The sequence below is a fragment of the Aulostomus chinensis genome, chromosome 17, assembly GCF_037954235.1.
Source record: "Aulostomus chinensis isolate RoL2024-O1b breed Wild chromosome 17, RoL_Achi_v1.0, whole genome shotgun sequence".
NCBI classification, from domain to species: domain Eukaryota; kingdom Metazoa; phylum Chordata; class Actinopteri; order Syngnathiformes; family Aulostomidae; genus Aulostomus; species Aulostomus chinensis.
The window spans coordinates 391663-415580 of NC_141336.1; the positions used below are offsets into that span (position 1 = coordinate 391663).

A 23918-nucleotide genomic window follows, 5' to 3' on the forward strand; every position below is an offset into this window, starting at 1 on the left:
CACCAGGCGTCTTTGGCATGCAGAGTGTAGTGGGCCAGAAGGAGAGTAGACCTGGATCAGGGATTCCAGGTAGGCTGGAGCCGTTCTTGTGATTGTTTTGTGAGCCAAGAGAAGTGCCTTGAATTTGATCCTGGCTGCCACTGGAAGCCAGTGAAGAGAAACCAGCAGCGGGGTGACATGTGCCCTTTTGGGCTGGTTGAAGACCAGACGTGCTGCTGCATTCTGGATCATCTGCAGAGGCTTGAATGAGCCTGCAGGGAGGCCTGCCAGAAGAGAGTTGCAGTAGTCAATGCGTGAGATGACAAGAGCCTGAACCAGAATCTGTGTGGTCTGTTGGGTCAGGAAGGGTCTGATCTTCCTGATGTTGTAGAGGGCATAACGGCAAGACCGAGAAACTGAGGCCACATGAACCTTAAAGGTCAGCTGATCGTCAATCATGACACCCAGGTTTCTGGCTGAGTTTGTAGCTGAACAAAATTTGGAAAAACTTAACTCCTTCCTTCCACAATTTCTTGGAGCTGGAGAATCAACAGCTGATCTCAGTACAAGAATAATCATAGGTAGAGTACCAGGAAGAGTGGCTGTTCTCTGGATCAAGGAGCTTGATGCTATGATAAAAAGTACTCAACTTCAAGTAGATTGGTGTACAATGTACACACAAAGATAATGATTTTATTATTCTTAATGTCTACACGCCTTATGAGTCCAGGGGGAATGAAGATGAATATCTTAATAGGCTTGCTTTTATAAATGCTTTTATTCAAGACAATATCTCCTGCCACGTGTACATTATGATATGAATGCAAATGTTCCAGAGGTACCAACCACTGCTGGGAACAGCTGGAAAGTCAACACTGAAAAATTGGTCAACCCTTTCTCAAGAGGACATTTTTAAATATTACACAAATACTGATAAATATTTGAGTTTGCCTCAAGAAGCAGTTTTGTGGAAATATGCTAACTGTAAGAATGTGAACCATAGTGAAGCTTTCTGCAGATTTAAAGAAAATATAGTGGCTGCTTTGTGTAAAGGGGGGTAACCCTTTTTAAAATTACAACTTTTAGATAATTATATAAACATTTAGCATCAAAGTATGGCAAACAGCTGGAAGGCCAAGACAGGGGCCTGAGTTTGAGCATCAAAAGTTCACTAATGCCAGATATAAACATGCTATTCACTATAAATATAAGAACAAGCAAGTCATGAGGGCTAATTCCACGGCCAAGAAGCTATGAAGTAACAGTGTTGTTGAGTTTTGGAAGGAAGTGAGAAAACTTAACCACTGTACTCCACCCTAACCTCTCACTGCTGAGGGAACTTCTGGATATTTCTATAGGTGTATATACTTTCTATTATTTATGTTTATTTTTATGTTTCTTCTTGCAAATTTCAAGAGTGACACCAACGGCCGGAGTCAAATTCCCTGTATGTTGTGAACATACTTGGCCAATAAAACTGATTCTGATTCTGATTCTGATTCTGAACAGATAAGATTGTGGCATTGTGGCGACAGCATTGTAGTTCATTGCTCAACTGTATGAAGTGTGAAGTGTGTGTAGAGGGTTCTGACATCAGTAGTGATTTAACAGGAATTAGCACACATGAGGTGGATGAAGCCATTCTTAAATGTCTGATAACAAAGCTGATGGCATGGATGGGATTTGTGCTGAACATCTGAAAAATGCCAGCTTGAAGTTGTCTCCTCTCCTGGCTATCACCTTGACTGGTTTGATGATCCATGGTTTACTACCAGATTCAATGGTGTCAGTGTTGCTTTTCCAGTTATAAAGGACAAGGCTGGAGACGCTGGGTGAACAGATAATTACAGACCTCTAGCATGAGCTAGTGCTCTGTCTAAAGTCATGGAAACGATCCTGTTGCAGGGTCTTGTGGGGGCCCGAGGCAAGATGCTGTTTGGGGGCCTCTAGTTTGTCAAACTGTGATGGAGATTCCTATCCCTTTACATGGTCTACTATACCACGGTGTATTGCACTTCATGAACAAAACAGGCTACAGGTAAAATTAAACATCTTAAGCTGAGCCCCTCCAGCAACGTAAAGTGACTTAAAAAACTCCAAAACAAGGAAAAGAATCCTCTATGTGTCAATAAATAGAACAGACTGAGTATTTATACAGAATGTTTAATTCAAATACGAAAATCCAACAAACCAACAAATGCAACAATCATACACCTCATAATAACACACATTATTTACCCTGACAGTCTCAGTGTATTGTCCTCAAAATGGCTGCTTCCTGGCTTTTTGGTGTGCAAAGTCAGATCCTGAGGAACGGGATGGTCCTGGAGCTTCCTGGTCAGGATGTTTGGGAGATCCCTTTGGCTCAGTGTCTGGAGCTCCAAAAAATGTTTGAATTGCTCCTGCAAAGAAAAAGCTCATTAGATCATCAAGCAAAACAAATCACGAGTGCATATTCCTATTATTCCAGTGATGTTGCGGTAATACAGGAAAAATCAAATTAATTTGTTTTTATGTCACATTGTGATTGCAGTGTCCCCCATGGCTGCCACGATGGGCCTGTCCAACTTAGCAGGACACAGCCAACTTTTTTAAAACAAACAAAAAAAATTGAGTTCATAACGAACAAATATTAGCCGGCCAGCTGTGTGTCGTCTGCATAGCAGTGAACATTAATGGAGTGTTTCCTGATCATGTGACCTAGGGGAAGCAGGTACAGGGTGAAGAGGACTGGTCCAAGCACAGACCCTTGTGGAACACCTGAACTGACTGTAGTGGTCTCAGAGGAACCATCATTAACTAGTACCAACTGAGATGACCTAGTAAATATGACCTAAACCAGTTTAGACTTGGTTTACACAAACATCAAGAAGGTATTCAGAGCAGCCCCCCGCCCCCACCTTGGCTCCTCAAACCACCTCTCTGTTATGCTAATTCCTGCATACCAGCCCTTGCTCACCAGAGGTAACCCTACTGTGAAGAAGGTGAGAGTGTAGCCTGAGGGAGCCATGTCTGCACTGCAAGACTGTTTTGAGTGCACCAAATGGAGCATGTTCAGAGAGGCTGCAACAGACAATCAACACACTAATGTGGGGGAGTACGCAGCATCTGTGACGGGCTACATACAGTGGTGCATGGAGGAGGTTACAGTCACCAAGACTATCATCACACGGGCCTACCAGAAACCTTGGATGACCAAGGAGGTGCATGAAAGACTGAGGGAGCGCAATGCTGCGTTCAAATCTGGTGATGCGACGGCACTCAGATCAGTGAGGGCAAATCTGAACCGTGCCATCAGAGTAGCAAAGCGCACCCACAGTCAGAAGACCCAAGGATTCTTCCAGGACCCCGGCAACACCAGACAACTGTGGCAGGGCATCCAGACTGTCACTGACTAAAAAGCCACACCCACATCCTGCCAGGATGACATTGGCTCCCTCAATGAGCTAAATAACTTCTTCGGAAGGTTTGAAGCTCTGAACAACAACCCTGCGAGGAAAGCTACCCCCCACCCCGATGAACAAGCACTCAGGCTCGAAACCACTGCAGTGCGGAGAGCCCTGAGGAAGGTCAACACACGGAAAGCTGGAGGCCCTGACAACATTCCAGGATGGCTGATCAAGGAATGTGCAGACCAGCTGGCCCACGTGCTCACAGACATCTTCAACACCTCACTGAACCAGGCTGTCGTCCCCCCGTGTTTCAAGTCAGCCACAATAATTCCAGAGCCCAAGAAACCAGCCATCACATGCCTAAATGACTTTGGCCCCATTGCACTCACATCCCCCATCATGAAGTGCTTCGAGAGGGTGGTTAAGGACCACATCATCTCCATACTCCCCCCATCATTCGACCTGTTCCAGTTCGCATACCAGCCAAACCGCTCCACTAAGGATGCCATCTCCGCTGCCCTCCACCTGAGCCTGGCGCACCTGGAGGAGAAGAACACCCACGTAAGGATGCTGTTCCTGGACTTCAGCTCAGCTTTCAATACGATCATCCCCCAGGACCTGGTATGCAAATTGGAGCCCCTGGGCTTCAAGACCTCCCTGTGCAACTGGCTGCTCGACTTCCTCACCGACAGAACCCAGTCTGTCCGAGTGGGTAACAACACATCCAGTGTCATCTCCCTGAAAACCGGCTCCCCCCAGGGATGTGTTCTGAGCCCCCTGCTGTCCACCCTGATGACCGACGACTGTCGCCCCAGGTACAGCAGCAACCACATCCTGAAGTACGCAGACGACACAACAGTTGTGGGCCTCATTCAGGACAACAACGAACTGGCTTACAGGGAGGAAGTACAACCCCTGGTGGAGTGGTGTAAGGTGAACAACCTGGCACCGAATGTCAACAAAACCAAAGAAATCATCGTGGACTTCAGGAGATCCAGACCCAGCCACACACCCCTCTGCATCAACGACACAGACGTGGAAGTCGTGAGCACAACCAAGTACCTGGGGGTGCATATCACAGACAACTTCGGCTGGTCACTCCACACCTCCTCCCTGGCGAAGAAGGCACAGCAGCGCCTGCACTTCCTGCGGCAGATGAGAAGAGCCTCCCTCCCCCCTCCCGTCCTAACCACCTTCGACAGAGGGACCATCGCGAGCCTGCTGACCAGCTGCATGTCCGTCTGGTCTGGGAGCTGCAGGGCCTCAGACTGGAAGTCTCTGCAGAGAGTGGTGAGGACGGCGGAGAAGATCATCAGGACCCCGCTCCCCCCATCCAGGACATAGCAGTCAGCCGCTGCAAATCCAGAGCCCACCGGATCCTCTCTGACCCCACCCAACCCCAGCATGGACTGTTCTCCCGCCTGGCGTCTGCCAGAAGGTTCCGCAGCATCTGCTGCTGAACAGCCAGACTCAGAAGCAGTAGCAGAAGCAGCAGCGCGCGCACACACACACACACACACACACACACACACACACACACACACACCCCACAGAGAATATCAGAGTATCTTTCTGGACAATACATTTCTATGCAATTTTTATTTATCTATTAATTACCTCCTATTTGTGCAATAACATACACTGTTTATTCTGTTGTCTTTATTCTGTTTTATCTATTTATTTTCTATTGCACTCATTATTATTAGCTCTTGTTTTTTAATTACATAGACTATATTTTAATTTTTAAACTGCCCCACAATTCCATCTCTGTTTTAATCCGGAAGCCAAGCAACAACATTTCGTTGCCCAAATCTCACTGCTGTGTTTTTCTGTGCAATGACAATAAAGAAAGTCTAAGTCCAGTGCGGTTCCTTTAATACCAGTGACAGGTTCCAGTCTCTGTAGAAGGATATGGTGGTCAATGGTATCAAAGCTGCACTGAGATCTAATCAGACCAGCACAGAGACCAGTCCCTCATCTGGTACCAGTAGGAGGTCACTGGTACCTTTGACTAGTTCTGTTTCTGTGCTAGGATGAACCTGGAACCTGACTGAATCCTCCAATCAGCTGTTGCTGTGGAGAAGTCACAGAGATGTTTAGCAGCTGCTTTCTTCAGAACCTTGGAGAGAAAAGGAAGATGTGATGTTGGTCTGTAGTTGGTAGAACTTCTGGATCCAGGCTTGTTTTTTGAGGAGGGTTGAATTCCTGCTACTTTAAAGGACTGAGGGACGGAACCAGATACCAGCGCCACATTGATCATATCTAAGAGGGAGGGGCTAACGAGGGGAGAGAGTCTTGGAGCAGCTTAGTTGGGATGGGGTCTAGGAGACAGGTGGAGGTTTAGAGGAGGACATTATTGAACTGAGCTCATGAAGGCTGATGGGAGAAAAACTATCCAAGTGTGTGTCTGGTCCTCCAGCTGCCTCTAAGGTTCTGGGTTCTAGGGGCCATGTTGTGAGCTGATGGCAGCAGGAGAAGAAGTTTCTCTCTAATCAGGAGAATTTTGTCATTAAAGAAGTCCATGAACTCTTTGCTGCCCAGGGAAACAGGACTACTTGGTTCAGTAGAGCTGTGGCTCTCTGTCAGTCTGGCTCCAGTACTGAAGAGGAACCTGGGTTGTTCTTGTGTTCCTCTATTAGTGCTGAGTAGTCGGCTGCTCTGGTTCTACCAAGGGTTTTCTTCTAGGTTCTAAGGCCATCGTACCAGACTACATGTGACTCCTCCAGTTTGGAGCAGCGCCATCTTCTCTCCAGTTTCTGGTTTCTTGTTGAAGCTGTCAGGTTCCAGAACCGTACCAAGGTGCTTGTTTCCTTGGATTCATAGTTTTCTGTTTTAGTGGGCCAGTAGAGTCCAGAGTTGTTGCAAAGGTGCTGCTGCTCTATGGATAAAATGATCAGTTTGGGAGGGACTAAGGTGGACAACAGCGCCCTCTGTTACAGTGGGACATGACACTGAATTTAGCACCAATGGAACCACTTCCTTAAATCCAGCTGTGGCCTGATCAGACAAACATCTGGAAACTACAGTTTTCCTGAGTGGAGTGTAGTTGATCAGTCCAAATTCCAAAGTGATTGATTGGTGGTCTGATAAAAGCGTTCTGTGGAAACACAACCAGATGTTCAGCTTCAGTTCCACATGTTAGGAGGAGGTGGAGGTGTGGTTGTGACTAGAGCTGGGTATCACCACTGACCTCCCGATAAGATACGATTCCAATACACTAGGTCCCAAGTCGATACGATTTCTGATACGATTCGATCCAATATACGATTCAATATTTTAGTTACAATACCAATTTTGCTTTGGTAATGGAAGAGCTTCTCAAAGGACTGATGCTGTAAATTCAATTGTAAAAGTAACCCTCTACCCTGCTGCATCATTAAATATTAATATTTACATTGAGAACTGACCATTAAACAATAGTTATACAACACCGTGCACTTTTTATTTAAATATTTGACCGTCATTCAAAACAAAAGGGCAACTTAGACTTCCACAAACCGTCAGCAGCTCAGCAGGATGACTCGCGGTGTGGCGAGCTTCAATTGCCCGCGTTTGTCAACGTGGGACATGAGGGACCAGTGACTGTCAGTGGACTGAGAGGCGATGGTCAAGTAGGAATCGTAGCTCTGCTTGTCCAGCTGTCACCAGCGATGGCAACTCTCTTTGCTGATTTCAGTGCAGTTGCGACATTGTTTTTAACTTCTCTGAACATCTTTGAGATTGTGACTTGACTCAGTTGTTTCCGTGTCGGTAGCACATAGCGTGGTTCCAGTGTGGACGGGGGGTCTGAAGCCTACATTTTCTACCACTCAGGATGGTCTGAGGTCCTTGCAGATCAAAACTGCCAGAGCCGAAGTGATGTTCTCTGCACGTGGAGGCGTGGATGGAAGCTGGATGGATCTTTACAACGTTGCAGGTACTCCCGCTCAACTGTCAAGTCGCTACACGCAATCCACATTCCGAAAAGCGGCAAGTCCAAGGAGCCTTTCCGTTTGCGTGCTGAGCCAGCAGCGAGAGGCAGCTAGCGGCAACTAGCCCCAGGCCAACCCACAAGCAGCCATCAGCAGCGGGCGGGAGCCACCAGGCCAACTCGGGAGCAGACACTAGCAGCGGGCTGCAGCCAGCTATCTAGCCAACCCAGAAGCAGCCACCAGCAGCGGGCGGAGCTAGCAGGCCCGGGAGCAGCTAGCCAGCAGCTAGCCAGCAGCAGGCGGCAGCGCGCCAGCAGCGGGCTGCAGCTAGCCAGCAGCAAGAGGCAGCTAGCCAGCAGCAAGGGGCAAATAGCGGCAGGTAGCCCCAGGCCAGGCCACAACGATGCCATCGAAAGGGTCGGACAAGATGGAGGCGAAAACAGAAGATGAGTATGTATCATTAGCTCACGTGAACGAGCAACTACAACAACAAAAAGAAATGTTCACGGCATTGATAAAACAACAACAGGACAGTTTCAGAGGATTTGTTAAAGTCATCATGGACTCAACAAACACCAGACTCGATACTCTCTCAAAAGAACTGCAGGATATAGAATCTAGCTTGCAATATACACAAAAAGATCTGGATGAGATCAAAGCCGGCATGTCAACACAATCTGACCGCTGCAACTCACTACAGTCTGATGTGTTCAAAGTATGCGACAGCCTTTTGGCAGTCATGGACAAAATTGAATACTTAGAGGGTCAATCCAGGAGGAACAACCTGGTCATTGACGGAATTGGAGAGTCACCTGGGGAAACCTGGGCAGACACTGAAGAGAAGGTGAAGACGATCCTCTCTGAGAAGCTTCACCTTCACCATGAGGCCAAGATGGAGAGAGTACATCGTACAGGAAAACCAGGAGGAGGAGACAGAGCAAGACCCACAGTCGTGAAACTACTAAAGTTCAAGGACAGATCTACCATCCTACAGCGCTCTAAGTCACTGAAAGGAACTAAAATATTCACTAATGAGGACTGCACTGATGCTGTGAGAAAGAAAAGGAACTGCTACCAGAGCTGAGAGCAGCGAGAGAGAGGGGAGACATCCCCTACCTACGACATGACGAGCTGATAATCCATCCTCGCAACACCAGCACACCAAAACCAACCAAGAGCTGAGTAAATATTTACCAGGTACTCTGGTAACACTGACTGTACATTAAAAAACAAGAACTAATAACACAACCACATGCCATCAAACACAATACACAATCATCTTGGACAGAGTTATTTAACATAGGCAGATCAAGAAGAAAGCAGCCGTACATTCTAACATACTGATCACCATCTACTGGACTTTGAAAACGACATTGATCCTGAAAACAACTTTTTCCACAACATTGACAACGATTGCCGTTTCTACAATGAAAGGTCATCAATTCTCAAGATAATATATCAATAATACACTTCAGCAGTCGAAGCATGTATGCCAACTTTCAAAGTATCAAATATTATCTGAGTCACCTCTCGCAGCCCTTCAACATAATTGCTATCTCTGAAACTTGGTTGAAGAGTGACAGAGGTACTGACTTTGAAATGGACGGCGATGAAATGACATATAAAAATAGAGAAAACAAGAGCGGAGGTGGTGTGGCTTTATATGTGGACAAAAACCTAAACTATAGGGTGATAGAAAAATTGACAGCAGTGGTGGATAATGTGTTGGAATGTGTCACAATAGAAATCCTAATGGAAAAAATTAAAAATATCAGAGTGAGCTGTCTGTATAGAACACCGAGCTCAAATATGGACTTATTTAAGGAATGGGTAGAAGTAAATTTCAGCAATACAAATCAAAAAGTCATGTATGTCTGTGGTGACACCAACATTGATCTTCTAAAAATACACAAACATAAAAAGACTGAAGAATTTATCAATACCCTGTGCTGTCTCAGCTTACAAAATCACCAGACCCACCCGAATTACTGCCCAAGGAGCTTCGTGAATTGACAACATATTCGCAAATGTAATAACGAACAACTCTGTGAGCAGGGTATTAATAAATGACATCAGTGACCACTTACCAATTTTTACAATCCACCACTGTAGCATCAAAAAACCATCAGGACAATGGTCCACATTCCAGACGGACGAGAACTGAAGAGACAATGGAGTCATTCAAAAATGACCTCATTGCGTATGACTGGGATCGAATCTACAGAGAAAAGGATGTTGATAAAGCCTATGACGAATTTACACAAATTTTTAGAAAATTAAATGATAAAAACTGACCAATCAAACTGTTCTATAGAAATTGTAAACAAAACAACACTCAATGGATCACAAATGTTTACGAAATGCCTGCAAGAAGAAAAATACATCATACAGAGAATTTGTAAAACGGAGAACGAAAGAAGCTGAAGATAAATACAAGAAATATAAAAATAAACTAACCAATACTATGAGAATATGTAAAAAGGAATATTATGACAAAATACTAGACATTAACAAAATAATATTAAAGGGATATGGAAAATTCTAAATACTGTTATTAAGAACAAGCCCAGACATAGTGAGTATCCGAAGGACTTTACTGAAAATGAAAAAAGGATAAATAATATGGATGAAGTAGTAAACAAACTCAATAATTTCTTTCCAAAGGTTGGACCAAACCTCGCAGCAGAAATACCTGATACAATACCAGCAAACACAGCTGAGAATCTTAGACTCAAATCCCAGTTCAATGTTTTTAAAAGTCATTGAAGAGGATGAAATTATTGACATTGTCAACAAATTTAAAAATAAAACTTCAACGGACTTTGATGAAATCGACATGAAGATAGTGAAAAGAGTAACTGGGGGGATTCTAAACCGCTCACACACATCTGCAACTTGTCATTCAAAAACGGTCAAGTTCCAAATAGAATGAAAATAGCAAAAATCATACCTACGTTCAAAGATGGTGACAAATCCCTCTTCACAAACTACAGACCCGTCTCTCTCCTTCCACAATTCTCAAAAATTCTAGAAAAGTATTTAATAACAAATTGTGCAACTTCATAGATAAACACAATCTACTTTCCGATAGTCATTCTGGTTTCCGTTCCAACAGATCAGCCTCATTAGCTTCAATAGAACTCACTGAAACAATAACTAATTCCATGGATAAGAAGAACTTTACTGTTGGAGTGTTCATAGATTTAAAAAAAAGCCTTCGACACAATTAATCACGATATACTTATAAAAAAATGAGATCGATATGGAATCCGGGGTCCTGTATTGAATTGGGTGGAAAGCTATTTAAAGAACAGGAAGCAATTTGTGAAGATGGGCGAATTTAAATCAAAATACATTGGCACCGTGTGTGGTGTCCCTCAAGGGTCAATTTAAGGGCCGATATTATTTAATTTATACATCAACGACCTGTACAAAGTGTCCGATATATTGAAATGTGTATTGTTTGCTGATGACACAAACTTCTTGGGAACAGGTGAGAACTTGCAGCTACTTTTGGACGTGATCACCTCAGAAATGAACAAAATGAAAAAATATATACGACATACATTTGTAGGAAAGATTATCGATACATAAATATCGATAAAATATTGGTATGTAGACATTTTTAACCGTCCTCTAGTTGTGACAGTGAGGGGGTTCAAGGACAGACTGATGGACACCAGTTGAGTCTAGGAGAGAGAGAAATGCAGTACCAGACTGTGGTTATCAACATCCTCATGAATACTGAAGTCTCCTCCAATCATGACTTGATCTGATTTAGAACTAAACTGATAGAAACTCTGAGGATTCAGATCAGAATCCAGAGTCAGGACCAGGAGGACGGTCCTCAATCATCAATCAGAGAGGCTGGAGAGTTTCCAGGCTGGAGGAGACAAACTGAGAATCAGGCTTTCAGATGAACGGAAACTTCTTCTGGTTTGGGGTTTATTAATAAACTGGTGTCAACAATGGCAGCAGCGCCACCTCCTGGGCCAGAGCCTGGAGGAATGTGAGTGTTCCTGTTACTGGAGGAGTGGATTCATTCAGACTAGCATCCTCATCGTCACCAGCCAGGTGCCACCATGAGCTGCTTCATCCAAGCTGAGGAAGCTCTGGCTGGATGCCTTTATGTGACCTGCTCCTGAATGAACATTTAATACATATTTATTTATTGTCATTGCTGTGGGATATGTTCTTTTATGGACCAGTCTGTCAATAAAGATTGATTGATTGTGATGACATCAGGGGTTGTGACTCTCTGCTGATGACACAGTTTTGCTTCCACCAGTGGAGACACGAGCTCGGCGGCTCAATGGCAGAGATTCTAGGAGTTCTGCAGGCTGCTGTCCTGCTCCTGTTCTATCTGGGTTCCTTTGGGTTCATCTTTCTTTATAATACCCAAATGTCTTTCATCTTGTGATTAAAGTAAAGGTTTTATTCATGTTACCAAAATCTTTGAGCTTCTAATTAAATATGTATATCAGACACAACCTCTCGAGGCAGCACGGTGGTGCAGTGGTCAGCACTGTGGCCTCACAGCAAGATCTATCTTCTCCCTCTTAATCTGTTAAGGGCGGCGTGGCTCAGGGGTAGAGTGGCCGTCTAGCAACCAAAGGGTCGCTGATTCGATCCTCGACCCCGGTGACCATGTCGAAGTGTCCTTGAGCAAGACACTGAACCCATAATCGCTCCTGATGAGCAGGTTGGCGCCTTGCATGGCAGCTCCACCATCAGTGTGTGTGTGTGTGTGTGTGTGTGTGTGTGTGTGTGTGTGTGTGTGTGTGTGTGTGTGAATGAGACGACACTGTGAAGAGCTTTGAGTGCCGCTAAGGTAGAAAAGCGCTGAATAAAATTGAGTCCATTTACCATTTAAGGGTGGTAGGGGTGGAGCCTATCCCAGCAGCCTTCCCCCTGGACAGGTCACCAGTCCATGGCAGGGCCAACACATAGAGACAGACAACCATTGGCTCTCCCAGCTACGCCTACGGTCAATTTAGAGTCTGGATTAACCTGGTCCCTCTTGATGTCTTTGGACTGTGGAGGAAGCTGGAGTACCAGAGAGAACCCACGCAGGCACGCACATACTCTCTGTCTCTCTTCCTCTCTCTCTCTCACACACACACACACACACACACACACGTTGCTTCTGTCAGACCCGCAGGTCTTGTGTTGCCAGGAACGCAGGTTTCTTCCCTTAAATCTGAAGTACACGCGTAACGTTCACGTCATCAGCAAAGCAGACAGGCGCCTCCAACTGCGGCTGGGAGGGGAGGTGCTGCGTGTGAAGTGGTACTAGTCTGAGTCGTACCTACTACTAACCAGCTGCTCCAGTTTGTGTCATTCCAAACCAACCAGACGATTGGTTAAACGTCAATTCCTCCACTGAGCTGATGCTCGCTGTTCTGAGTCCCGGGTTCCGGTGAAGTTCTGCCATCGGTACTAAGGACCAGTTCCCGCCGTCTTCACGAGACGATGGTGGTTTGTAACGTCATCGAGTCACCTGCTGGACAGAATGACTGTCCTGCCCGAGCTGTTGACGACTGGACATTTTAGATCTTTGTCCGGATCGCATGGATCTGGTTTTCCTACCAAGTTTCTCACCGCTTCTCTGGTTCCAATATCAGCTCATCGATGCCGACCGCGTCATCACTGCCCGGGCGGGGGCTGCGGGGGGCTTGGCCGTTGTTGTGAATGGGAGCCAGCATGACGTCACGAAGCCAATGTCAACAATGCGGGTCCTCGAGGAGAAAAGACGTTTCATCCTGCACACATGAGCCCCCCCCCCCACCCCGCGTTCCTGGCAGGACACCGAACAACACCGCAGCGATGTTGCTGCTGAGAAGCTGAACGCGGACGAGCTGGACAAACGGGTGAGTGTGCTCCCCCCCCCCCCCCCCACCCGCGGGCTGGGGGGTGGAAGGGACACTCCTACTGCTGGTTCTGCTGGTGTGACTGACTGGTGCCGTAGAAGTGGCGGGTACCGGCGGGGGGTTGCTTAATAGAGGTTTCTCCTCTCTGTGTCACGTGGCATTTCCTCCATCCTTCTGTATTCTATTGTTGTTCTTCAGCTACCAGCCCGTCCGGTGTATTAGAGCGGGAGTCACGATGCCACCAGTAACGGTGTCTCCTGGCCTGCTACGCGGGGGAGGGACACCCCGGCAAGGGACAAAGGACCCGCCCGTCCCCTCTTTCCCACCCTGGTAAACAATACCGGAGCTACAATGAGAGAAAGAAGATGAGAGCAGCCATATTAGCACGTGTGTGCAGTTACTGGGAGGGTCTGGTTTGGCATCAGAGGTCAGGTGGTGGTGGTGGTTGAGGTAGGTCGGTGAGAGGTAAACACGACTGAAACGTCTCTGCTTAAGCATTTATGACTCTCCTGGAATCCAGAATTCTCCACAATTATTAATGAGGCTGAAACTGGTCACCTCATCAGGTGAGGAGAGGTGCCTTTGGTTACCATGGCAACACCATTCAGCAGTGAGAAACAGCAGGCTGCAGTTATATTGACATTGTATGGTCATGAGCAGCAGTCACTGGTCAAACTAGGTTCTTACAGTTGTGTTCTACGTGAGAACCAGAGAGGTGCTGGGCCCCTAATTCAGCCCAGAAAGCACAGCAGCACAGTCCCTCACCGGCACGGCCACCTCAGGTCATTTTAGGCACAAATCACTGTCAACAGGTCATGTTAATCAAACCTGCCTGATCAAGCAGTCTAAGCATGTTAGTGTTGACCTAACAAGACCGGGAACATTCACTTGTTAGTTCTGCACATGAGGAGGCCCTGTTGGAGCAGGTTCTATTTCATCCCTGCTGACCACCAGAGGGCGGTGCTTGAAGCACTGACCATTCCTTTAATGCATGCGCAATCCGTGTATGGATGCCAACAATGTCACCTGTGACCCCCAGATGACCCGGGAGAGGCAATATCTTCTGGTGTCATCAAGGCTTCTGTTCTTTTCTCCTCTTTTGCTCTCACGTGCCATCTGTATTCATCAGGTAGCAATTGGCTAAACGCTTTTCTAAACTTCTAAGACTCTGAATTTTCAGTCTACATTTTTTGTTGGCACCGTCATTGGACGTCCTGTGACCGTGTTGGTCGGAGGAGCACAGTTCACCCTCCAAGGGCTGCGACAGCTGTCTTCTTTGTTTGTTTGCCACATGGTAACTAATAACTTGCTTACTGTGTGTCAACAGTTGTCGGTGTAGGCGGCGTCCGCACTCCCTCCCTCCCCCCGATGACTGCTATTTTTGTTTAGCTTTGATTTGCTTGTTCAGTTTGGCGGCGGTGTTCCCTAAAGCATCTCTACTTACGGCTGTGTAAGTTGCAGTCACTGACAGTGAAGGTAGCGTTGCGCTCCCCGCTCCTGGTTTTGTGGTGGCTGGTTTTGTGTTCACTTTGATTGCTCCCGCTGGGACTGATAACGTTGCTTGATTTCTCATTTAATTCCTGCCGGAGCGTTCGCGCGGTGGGCTGATATTTTTTGGATTCTCTTGATTGCCTGGAACCTCTGCTGGTGATGGCAGCGTTCTCGCCCCCTGTCCCAGCGGATGGTGTACTCCTGCGTCAGTGTTTGTGTTCACACTTTGCTGACGGGAGTTTTATTCGCCCTTGTGTCCACCAAATACCTTCTGTTACAGGCTGACCTGAGTGCTGTCGACGCTAACCTTTCACTGAGCACTCTGATCTCTCCTGAGTAGGTGACGTTGCACCCCCTTCCCTCACTTGAAGTATTTTTCTGCTCAATATAATTTTCTGCTGTGGATGGGTGCCATTACTGTGTTGGCTGCAGGGCTTCTCTGCAGGCTGGTGATGGTCATGACCTCTGCCCGGCGTGTCTAAGTCATGATCATCTGAGGGAGGCGATGTCTGACAGTCCATGCATGAATTGCAGCTACATGCCGCATGCACTGAGGGCTGCGAGACTGGCTCAGGTGGTAGGTGGGGGTCACACCCCTTCCTCAAGTCAGCTGCTTCCAGCTCGTTCCACGCTTTAGAAATGCAGGGTTGAGTCTGCTGCTGGTGCTGCACCCTCCAGGAAGAAGGTGAAGTCAGGAGACAGGCTTTCTTCTGAGGTGAATCGACTGTCTGTGGAGTTGACTGAGAAGAGGTCCCTTTTACAAGCTGGTCAATCTGATGCTCCTTTGGAGGCTGCAAGGGAATCCACTCCATCGATGCCTGTGTTGGATCCAGAAGATGATGTTCTGTCTCTGGCGGCTTCGGCCTCTCAATTCCAAGACAGTGAGGGGGACAGGGCCTCTCAAGCCTTAGACCCTGGCTCCCTGTGTTCAGCTCAGAACTCTTTGAGTGAGGCAGGTGATAGCTCCATGCAGGCCGTTGTAGGGCCTTGGAGCGCCTGCTGCTGGACATACCTCAGCAGGCTGAAGCGGTATCTGAAAGCGCCTTCTTCAGGTGCATACGGGCCCCTACTGCTTTTGCTTTTCCCCCCTCACAGGGATATTTGAGGGAGTTACACGCTTGTTGGAGAGATACGGGGGCTTTTTCACGTCTCTCAGCTGACGGTCGAGCCCTGGCGGCCATGCATGATGCTGCAGGAGCTGGCCTGGATTGCATGCCTGCTACTGAACCTGCCATCGCATCCCTCATGTAATGACTCGATGAGCTGATGAGGATGATGATGGCATATCTTTAGAATGTTTAATACAGTTGTTACTCGGGGCACCACTCGTAATTTAGTTTCGTCCAACGAGAAAACCATCAGTCTCAGATTATAGTTTAGCAATGAGTTCTTTGCGGGTGAGTGGCTCTTATACAAATATACAAACTAGTTGGAACACTTCTTGTAGATTTAATTCAAATAAGAAAGAGGTGTGACCTTTGACCTGTGTGGGGTTGCTGACCAATCAGCACACTTTGCCATCCGCAGCGCTTCTCAGATATCACCGTATTGAACTGGTTGAAGAAGACCAGTTACACAACATACAGAGAGATCACTTCGAAAAATAAGAAAGCTCATAGTCCTGACAATGACATGAAGAGGCGAGAAAGTTTGACAACTACACACAGTGAAACACTCTTATCATCGTGTGTGTGTGTGTGACTATGTGTGTGTTTTTAGGTGTGTCTGTGTCTGTGTGTGTGTGTGTGTGTGTGTGTGTGTGTTAAATGAGGGATTCTGTGAACAGAGACTTTAGTTATGAGGTGACATTACTCAATACACAGAACTTCATTTAACAGGGACACAGAGCCCTTCAACCACACGAACATCCTTACTGACTTGAACAGTTAGAACACTGGAATGTTTAAACACCCAGAGAGAGAGATAGCAGTCTTATTGTAATCAGGCAATGCTTCTTTAATTTAGTGGTCCTGGGTTTTCCCCCCAAACGAATGTTTATGGCCTCCTGCGGGGGTAGGGGTTGCAGAGAGGTGAGAACCCCTTTTTCTAACCCTCCTGACTGGAATTATGAGTTCCTTGGTCAGGTTGAACAGGAGATGACGGCTGGTAGACTGGTACACGTCTTGATAACGGAGAAGCAAAAGTTCTTGGTTGATGTAATGTAATTGGTGAATTATTGTTAGAAAGGTTAAGGGGGGATTGTTCTGCTCCTCTTTCAGAACTAAGTGTTATGAGGGGGGTCACTCCAGATATCCTGAGGAATGTGATGAAGGAAAAGGGGGCTAGTACAACTCCATCATTGGCGGTCACTTGTGGTCGAGTATGACTGTCCTCTTCTTTGTCCTTGTGGGTCTTCAGGTGGGCGTAAAGGCCAATTCTGGACCCAGTGATTCTGGGGCAGTGTGGACAGGGGAATGTAGTGGTGGTGGGTTTGGGTTGGGCTGCTTGGTGGATGCTCTCTCCTTTCTGAGTCTGCGCTTGTGCTTTGCAGCATGGCAGAGGTCATCATTACATTGTGCAGCACCCTCACAGACAATGTTTCTCCAGGCGACTCTGTCTTTTGCCATGTGTTCCCAGGTCTTTAGATCTATGTGGCACTTTTTAAGGTTTATTTTAATGTTATCCTTTATACCTTTTTTTTTTGGCCTCCAGGGGTCCACTTTCCTTTAACAAGCTGTGAGTAGAGAACCTGTTTTGGGAGGCGAGAGTCCGGCATACCCATTACGTGGCCAGTCCATCGGAGCTGGTTTTGGGTGATGGTGGCGGTGATGGTCAGAATGTCAGCCTCCTCCAGGACACTGGTGTTGGTGCGTCGATCTTCCCAACTTATCCTCAGGATTTTTCGGAGGCATCTCTGGTGGTACATCTCGAGTGCCTTTCGGTGCCTGCTGTATGTGGTCCAGGCTTCTGACCCACACAGAAGGGTGGGGAGCACCACAGCTTTAAAGACCAGGATTTTCGTCTTGGCTTGGAGGTCTCGGTTCTCGAAGACTCGCTTCCTTAGCCTTGAGAAAGCCCCACTGGCACAGCTGAGACGATGGTATATATCATCATCAATGATGGCTTTTGATGATAGGAGGCTGCCAAGGTATGGGAAGTGGTCCACATTTTCTAGTCTGATGTTGTCGATGGAGATGTTTGGGGGTATGACAGGCGTACTGCTGTTTGGTGGTGGTTGGTGTAGGATTTGAGTCTTCTTTATGTTGACGGCTAGACCAAGCTGTTTGTATGCTTTTGTAAAGGCAGATAGGATACACTGTAGGTCCTCTTCTGAGAGGGCTACAAGGGTGTTATCGTCCGCATACTGCAGCTCCATGATTGATATGATGGTTGTTTTGCCTTTGGCCCTGAAATGGTTGATGTTGAGGAGTTGGCCGTTAGTCCTGTACATCAGCGGTCCCCAACCACCGGGCCGCGGGCCATGAGGTACAGGGCCGCACAGAACATTTGAATTTTTCTTTTTTTTATTGATTAACAGTCTAAAGATGTTTTATTTTGAAAAGTGACTTCTGTGCGGAATGACGCTCTTGACAGGTCTCGGTTACCAGCCGTTACCCCAAAAACTAAGCCCACAAGCTAGCAAAAATGAGTAAAAAACAAACATCTTTGGCGAGCGTCTTTGGAAAGGGGAAAAGGCCCAATGAGGAGACAGAAGAAGAGCCCACGACTTCCAAGAAAACAAAATCTGGATTTAAAAGACAATGGCAGGAGGCGAAAAACACTCTGAGACTCAGGAAGGATGCTTTCTGACTGGGGGATTAGCCTGTTGGCCAACACCCGAGCAAGGGCTTCCCCTACGGTGGACAGGAGAGAAATGCCACGGTAATTTCCGCAGTCAGCCTTGTCTCCCTTCTTATAGATGGAGACAATTAAGGCATCCCTGAGCTGGGCAGGGATTTTCTCTTCTTCCCAGATTTTGAGAAGCAGGGCATGAATGCGCTCAAGAAGATTGGGTCCGCCATTCTTCAGAATTTCTGCTGGAATACTGTCAGGCCCAGCAGGCTTGTTGTTTTTCATGTTCTTAATGGCATCCTGCACCTCATCCAGGCTGGGTGGTTCTCCCATGCTTTCAACGATGTGCTGTTGAGGGAGTTGGTCTAGAGCCCCATTTCAGGAAGAGTGTCCCTGTTTAGGAGAGCCTCATAGTGCTCCTTCCACCTGTTCGCTATTGCCACCTTGTCCTTCAGCAGCAAGAGCCCATCTTTAGAGCAAAGGGGGCTTAGGCAGTGGTAACTGGGACCATATACTGCTCTTGTGGCATCAAAGAATCCTCTTGTATCCCCAGAGTCAGCAAGCTGCTGGATCTCCAGAGCCTTCTCTGTCCACCACTGGTTCTTTAATTGCATAACTTGCGTTTGGACGGCTGCCTTCGCTTTGGCACAGGCTGCTCTTTTCACCTTGCAGTGGATGTTTTTTTGCCAAGTGATAAAAGTTTGCTGCTTGATGTCAATGAGTTGCTGAATCTCAACGTCATTCTCATCAAACCAGTCTTAATGTCTCCGCTTTTGATGACCAAGAATGTTTTTTGCAGGAGTTCATGATGGCAGTAGAAGTGTGCTAAAGTGTTTTTCAGTATCTTCTGGATACTGTTGGGGCAACGCTGTGCTTAGAGCACCCTGCAGCTGTTGTTGATAGGTGGTGTCATCCAACAGTTCGATGTTGAGCTTTGGCCGGCTCTGTCCTTTCTGCATACTCCTTTTCCGTATTAAGCAGATAGATATGATGGAGCGAATGAGGCGGTGGTCAGTCCAGCAGTCGTCTGCACTGGTCATTGCTCTGGTGTTAAGGACATCACGGCAGTCTTTAGAGTGGACAATGACATAGTTGATGAGATGCCACAGTTTGGAGCGAGGATGCATCCATGATGATGTGAACTTGTTTTTTTGATGGAAGATTGTGTTGGTGATGACCAGGTTGGGCTCTGAGCACTTGATTAGCCATAGTATGCTGTTGGAGTCAGTGTTCCCAACCCCTTCTCTCCCCAGCGTGCCCCTCCATAGGTGGTGGTTTTGTCCCACACTGGCGTTGAAATCTCCCCGCAGGATTAGCTTGTCCTCCTTGGGGACTTCAGATAGAATTTTATCCAGGTCAGCATAGAAGGCCTCCTTAACTTTGTCCTGTGCATCAAGCGTTGGTGTGTAGGATCTAATAACTGTAACCATCTGACTGCTGGCAAGCATCAGACGTATGGTCATTAGGCGCTCGTTGATGCCCACAGGGAGTTCATGGAGGTGGTTGATGAGGCAGTTCTTAATAGTGAAACCCACACCATGGATCCGTGGCTCATCTGCAGACTTTCCTTTCCAAAAGAAAGTATATCCGCCTCTCTCCTTCTTCAGCTGACCTTCATCAGCCAGTTGGGTCTCGGAGAGTGCTGCGATGTAGATCCAGAACTTCCTTAGCTCTCTGGAAATGATCGCAGGGTCCTTTCAGGTCGATCACTGGCTTCGTTGTCCGTGAGGGTCCACACATTCCAGGCTCCAAAGCGTAACTGTTTCCAGTGTTTCTGACCGCATGGTGGCGATCCCTCTGGATGCGGTATTCCAGACAGGATTTTGCGAGGCAGGCTATGTTTAGGGTACCTTTTCTAACCCTCTCTCCTACTGGGGTGAGCAGAGTGGATCCTGAATAGGGCTGCTCAGTCATGGGTGCATCTGCCGACAAGCTCTTTCTGCCTCAGTCCAAGACCTTAATGACTGAATCTGACACCCACTGCCTGTGTGCCAGGTAAGGCTGCAACAACGAATTGATAAATCGATTAAAAGTTGATTAATAAATTCATTGCCAAACGAATTTGATTATCGATAATTCATCAGCAAATAAATGCGGGTGTTTTTGACATGTAATGCCACGAATATATAAGGGGGATACGAGTAGGACTTGCGCGCACTAGCGACCGCAGACCACAACAACAATGGCGGCGTCCACTGCAGCAGCCCGTGGCGGTAGGCTGAGAAGAGCTAAAGGCTGGCAGTGTTTCACTCTCACTAAAGAAAAGAAAAAATGACTTGTAAACTTTACAAAGAGGACTTCGCTTGGCACGGGAACAGGACCGTCATGAATGAACACCTGAGCAGAAAGCAGGTAGGAGTTGTAGCGGAGCTGAATGAAGACTCGCCTCGGTAAATTAGCTTGTGGGCTGGCCTGGAGCAGACGGAGTTGTCTTGGCTGTTAACATTTTTATTTATTTTTTTTTTACCTGTCCTGTTCAGCAGCTGAGGCAAGCAGCATCAGTGTTCCTGGTGCCTTGTTGTACTGAAGCAGTTTTATTCTGCATCGGAGGAATCTGATAAACTCCTCCTATTGCCATTTATGTTTAACTTTATTAGAAATGGTGTTGGTTCATTGAGGAAGTTACCGGACTGAGGCTCAGGAGTGGACAGGAAGAGAGAACAGGGACAGGATAGGGAAGACAAGGGGGAGTGGGGAGACAAAAAAAACAACAACAGCAATAGCAGAAAACAACAACATAAAACACTAAAACAAACAAAGACAACAAACAAACAAAAAACAAATAAACAAACAAAGAAAAAGTAACAACAACAAAAGAAAAAGAAAGAAAAAAAACAAAAACAAAAAACAATGGTTGCAGAATTTCCGGTGCAGGCTTACCATTTGGTTTAATATCATTTTAAGATAAATGTCTGAGTGTGTGTTTATGGGTCAGCTGTGCGCTCCATGCGTGTATGTGTGTGTGTATGGCTGTTAACATTTAAATGTACTTTCCACAGCGCAAAGCCTGGTTTCTTTTCTCGGTTCAGTCCTGGTCAGGACTCGGGTCCCATCAGTCCGTTTACTGCTCTGTTTGTGCCACAGAAACATGAACGCAAAGACGTGATCAAGTCACTCAGCAGGTTGCTGATCCGGTCTGGGGCGGAAACGCTACGTGCCTGTCCGTGTGTGTACGTGTGTGTAATTACCGGATACAGGAGGCGGGCCTAGAGCCGATCCGAGCTCTGAGCAGTAATAGAAACCAGGCTTTAGCATGCAGCCCTGCACCTTAAAGCTGAGACATCTACGTCATCTAACATCTAGACCTGCTGTGCCAGATTATAGAGCCAAGAACATGAAATGACTAGAATGTATTTTTTCAAAAAGAAAAATAAACGTTTTATTATTTTTTATTAATTTTTTGTCTTTATTGTGAGTTAGAGCATGCCTAAAACAACTTCATGCTAAATTGTAAAGGTAATTGCAAAAAAGTGTGATAATTCGATTAATCAATAAAATAATCACAGATTAATCGATAATTCAATAAATTGTTAGTTGCAGCTGTTGTGCGCTGGGGAGCAATTTGGTCAAAAATGATAATAATCAATAATTATGAATATAATTATTGCTTGTTGAATAAAATTACTTATTAATATTAAATATTAAGGCCAACCTCAGGGCACCACCCTGATGAGTTCCGGGAAACTAAAATGTTGACCAAGTTTGGGAAACGTTATCAGTCTCAAACAGAGTTTATCCACTGAACAGTCAATATTCTAATATCAACTAAATAGGGATGACTCTGATATTCGAAGGGTGAGATCCGAGCGCTGGCTATCACTTGGACACGTGACCACAGTTTTGTACGCAAAAGACACTACAACTTCTCTCTTATAAATAAAAATGTTTATTAAACACAATGCATCAATCGATGAGCAACACGTTGGTATGACGGTTCTATCTAACCAAAAGATACAAAGGTATGACATGTGAGTGAGGGAGTTGGTGTGTGTGTGTGTGTGTGAGTGAGGGAGTTGGTGTGTGTGTGTGTGTGTGTGTGTGTGTGTGTGTGTGTGTGTGTGTGTGTGTGTGAAAGAGAGAAGGAGGAGGGGAGGATGGAACCTGGTTGCTTCGGCAGCGGAGGCTAACAGCTGAGGCTAACAGCTGAGGCTAACAGCTGAGGCTAGCCAGCCGCTAGTTAGCACTGTGGAGGTATAAAACGTGGAGCTGTCAGTTAGTAAGCCGCACAGCTTAGCAAAAGAGAGAGAAAGAGAGAGATCGAGGGATGACAGAAATAAACCCAAAAATGTGTGTTAACACACTTGTGCAGAATCAATAACATGTAGTGCCTTCTTGAAATGTTACAGTTAGTAACCTTTTCCACTCATAACATATTTTCAGGAAAAAACGCCTAAAAAGAAATACCCATAGTGAATGTGTAATTACTACGCTTTACTAAAGGTTATATGCATGTTCTTGGTGTACTTGGACATCTAGGGACTTCAGAGAATGTGTTCCAAGTGTTGTATCTGTCATTAAGCCTGAGTATGTTGGAATAAACCAGAGGAAAAATTGTTTTTTTTTACTCTCGCCAAAATATTTTATTTATTTGACAGAGGAAAACTCGATGCCAGCAATGATTTCATGCACCCAGACACCACTGATTACCTTCATCCACTCCTTGACCACAAATTTACCAAAGTTGATAGAATTTGGGCAAACAGTGAAGCCTACATCAAGGATTTTGTAAGGATACACCCAGGCGAGAACTCAGTTTGGCACAATTTGGCACACTTTTGTGCCAAATTGTGCCAAAAGGATTATTTTCTACCTGGCTCCAAATTACAATAAATTTTAATTTTAGTTGTCTACTACTAACTAGTGGAGCTTTTGGATATGAAATTTACCTTTTGCCTCATCATTTTTTATTTTACATTCTGCAACTCTATGTCTATATGCAATACAGAATAATGAAAAATAACAGGAACTTCTACTTTTTTGGCTCCACAGGGAGTAGATTTATTTTCAGAAAAGTGCAAACATAGAAACAAACAACCATTCTGTGCAAACAATGTAAAATAAAGTAAGAGTGCAACAAATATAAAATAAAAAAAAAAATATATATATAACAATATGAAACACAGCAAACACAATTAGAGCAAATGAAATTTAAGTAAGGAGTGCAACAAACTGAGCTATTTACAATCTGCAATAAGGGGATGGAATGCCTATCCAGCAGCAATTCTTTTGGTAGAAAAAAAGGGAAAAAATAAATAAAATATAAAGTGATCAATGTTATTGTGGAGGAACGGAATGTGCAAGTAAAAAAACACAACAACACAACAAACAATATCAGAGAAAGTTAAAAAAAAAAGTGCAACAAATCAACTATTTACAATGGGCCTTCAAGGGATGGGAGGGATGGCTTGGTGGAATTGATGAATATCACAACAAGCAATTACTTTTTGTGACAACTGAAGACTCAATTGTTCAGAGAGCACCAAGGCACTGAACCTGACTCTGCTCCTCTTTGGGGTAGAATCAGTCAGAGGGTCCAAGACCCA

The 23918-nt window shown here is 45.8% G+C and overlaps 1 protein-coding gene, 1 long non-coding RNA gene and 2 pseudogenes across 5 annotated transcripts in view; 2 read left to right on the forward strand and 2 right to left on the reverse strand.

The window, feature by feature from the left end:
• Positions 1–2066: 2066 nt before the first annotated feature.
• Positions 2067–13080, reverse strand: LOC147245910 (uncharacterized). Its single transcript, XR_015109849.1, has 3 exons — positions 12149–13080; positions 9370–9500; positions 2067–2381 (listed from the first exon to the last, which is right to left on the reverse strand). It is a non-coding gene; the product is annotated as an uncharacterized LOC147245910 (long non-coding RNA).
• On the forward strand, positions 9628–10348 carry LOC147245911 (uncharacterized; annotated as a pseudogene).
• Positions 12553–23918, forward strand: part of bach2a (BACH transcriptional regulator 2a) — a 38577-nt gene continuing 27211 nt past the window's right edge. For 2 of the 4 annotated variants that reach the window (XM_086183215.1, XM_086183220.1), the window contains exons 1-2: positions 12553–13152; positions 13351–13602. The gene's annotated coding sequence lies outside the window, so the exon portion shown is untranslated. The remainder of the gene's footprint in view (positions 13153–13350; positions 13603–23918) is intronic. The other 2 variants (XM_086183216.1, XM_086183219.1) reach the window with 2 other exon arrangements.
• Positions 18741–19415, reverse strand: LOC147245913 (uncharacterized; annotated as a pseudogene).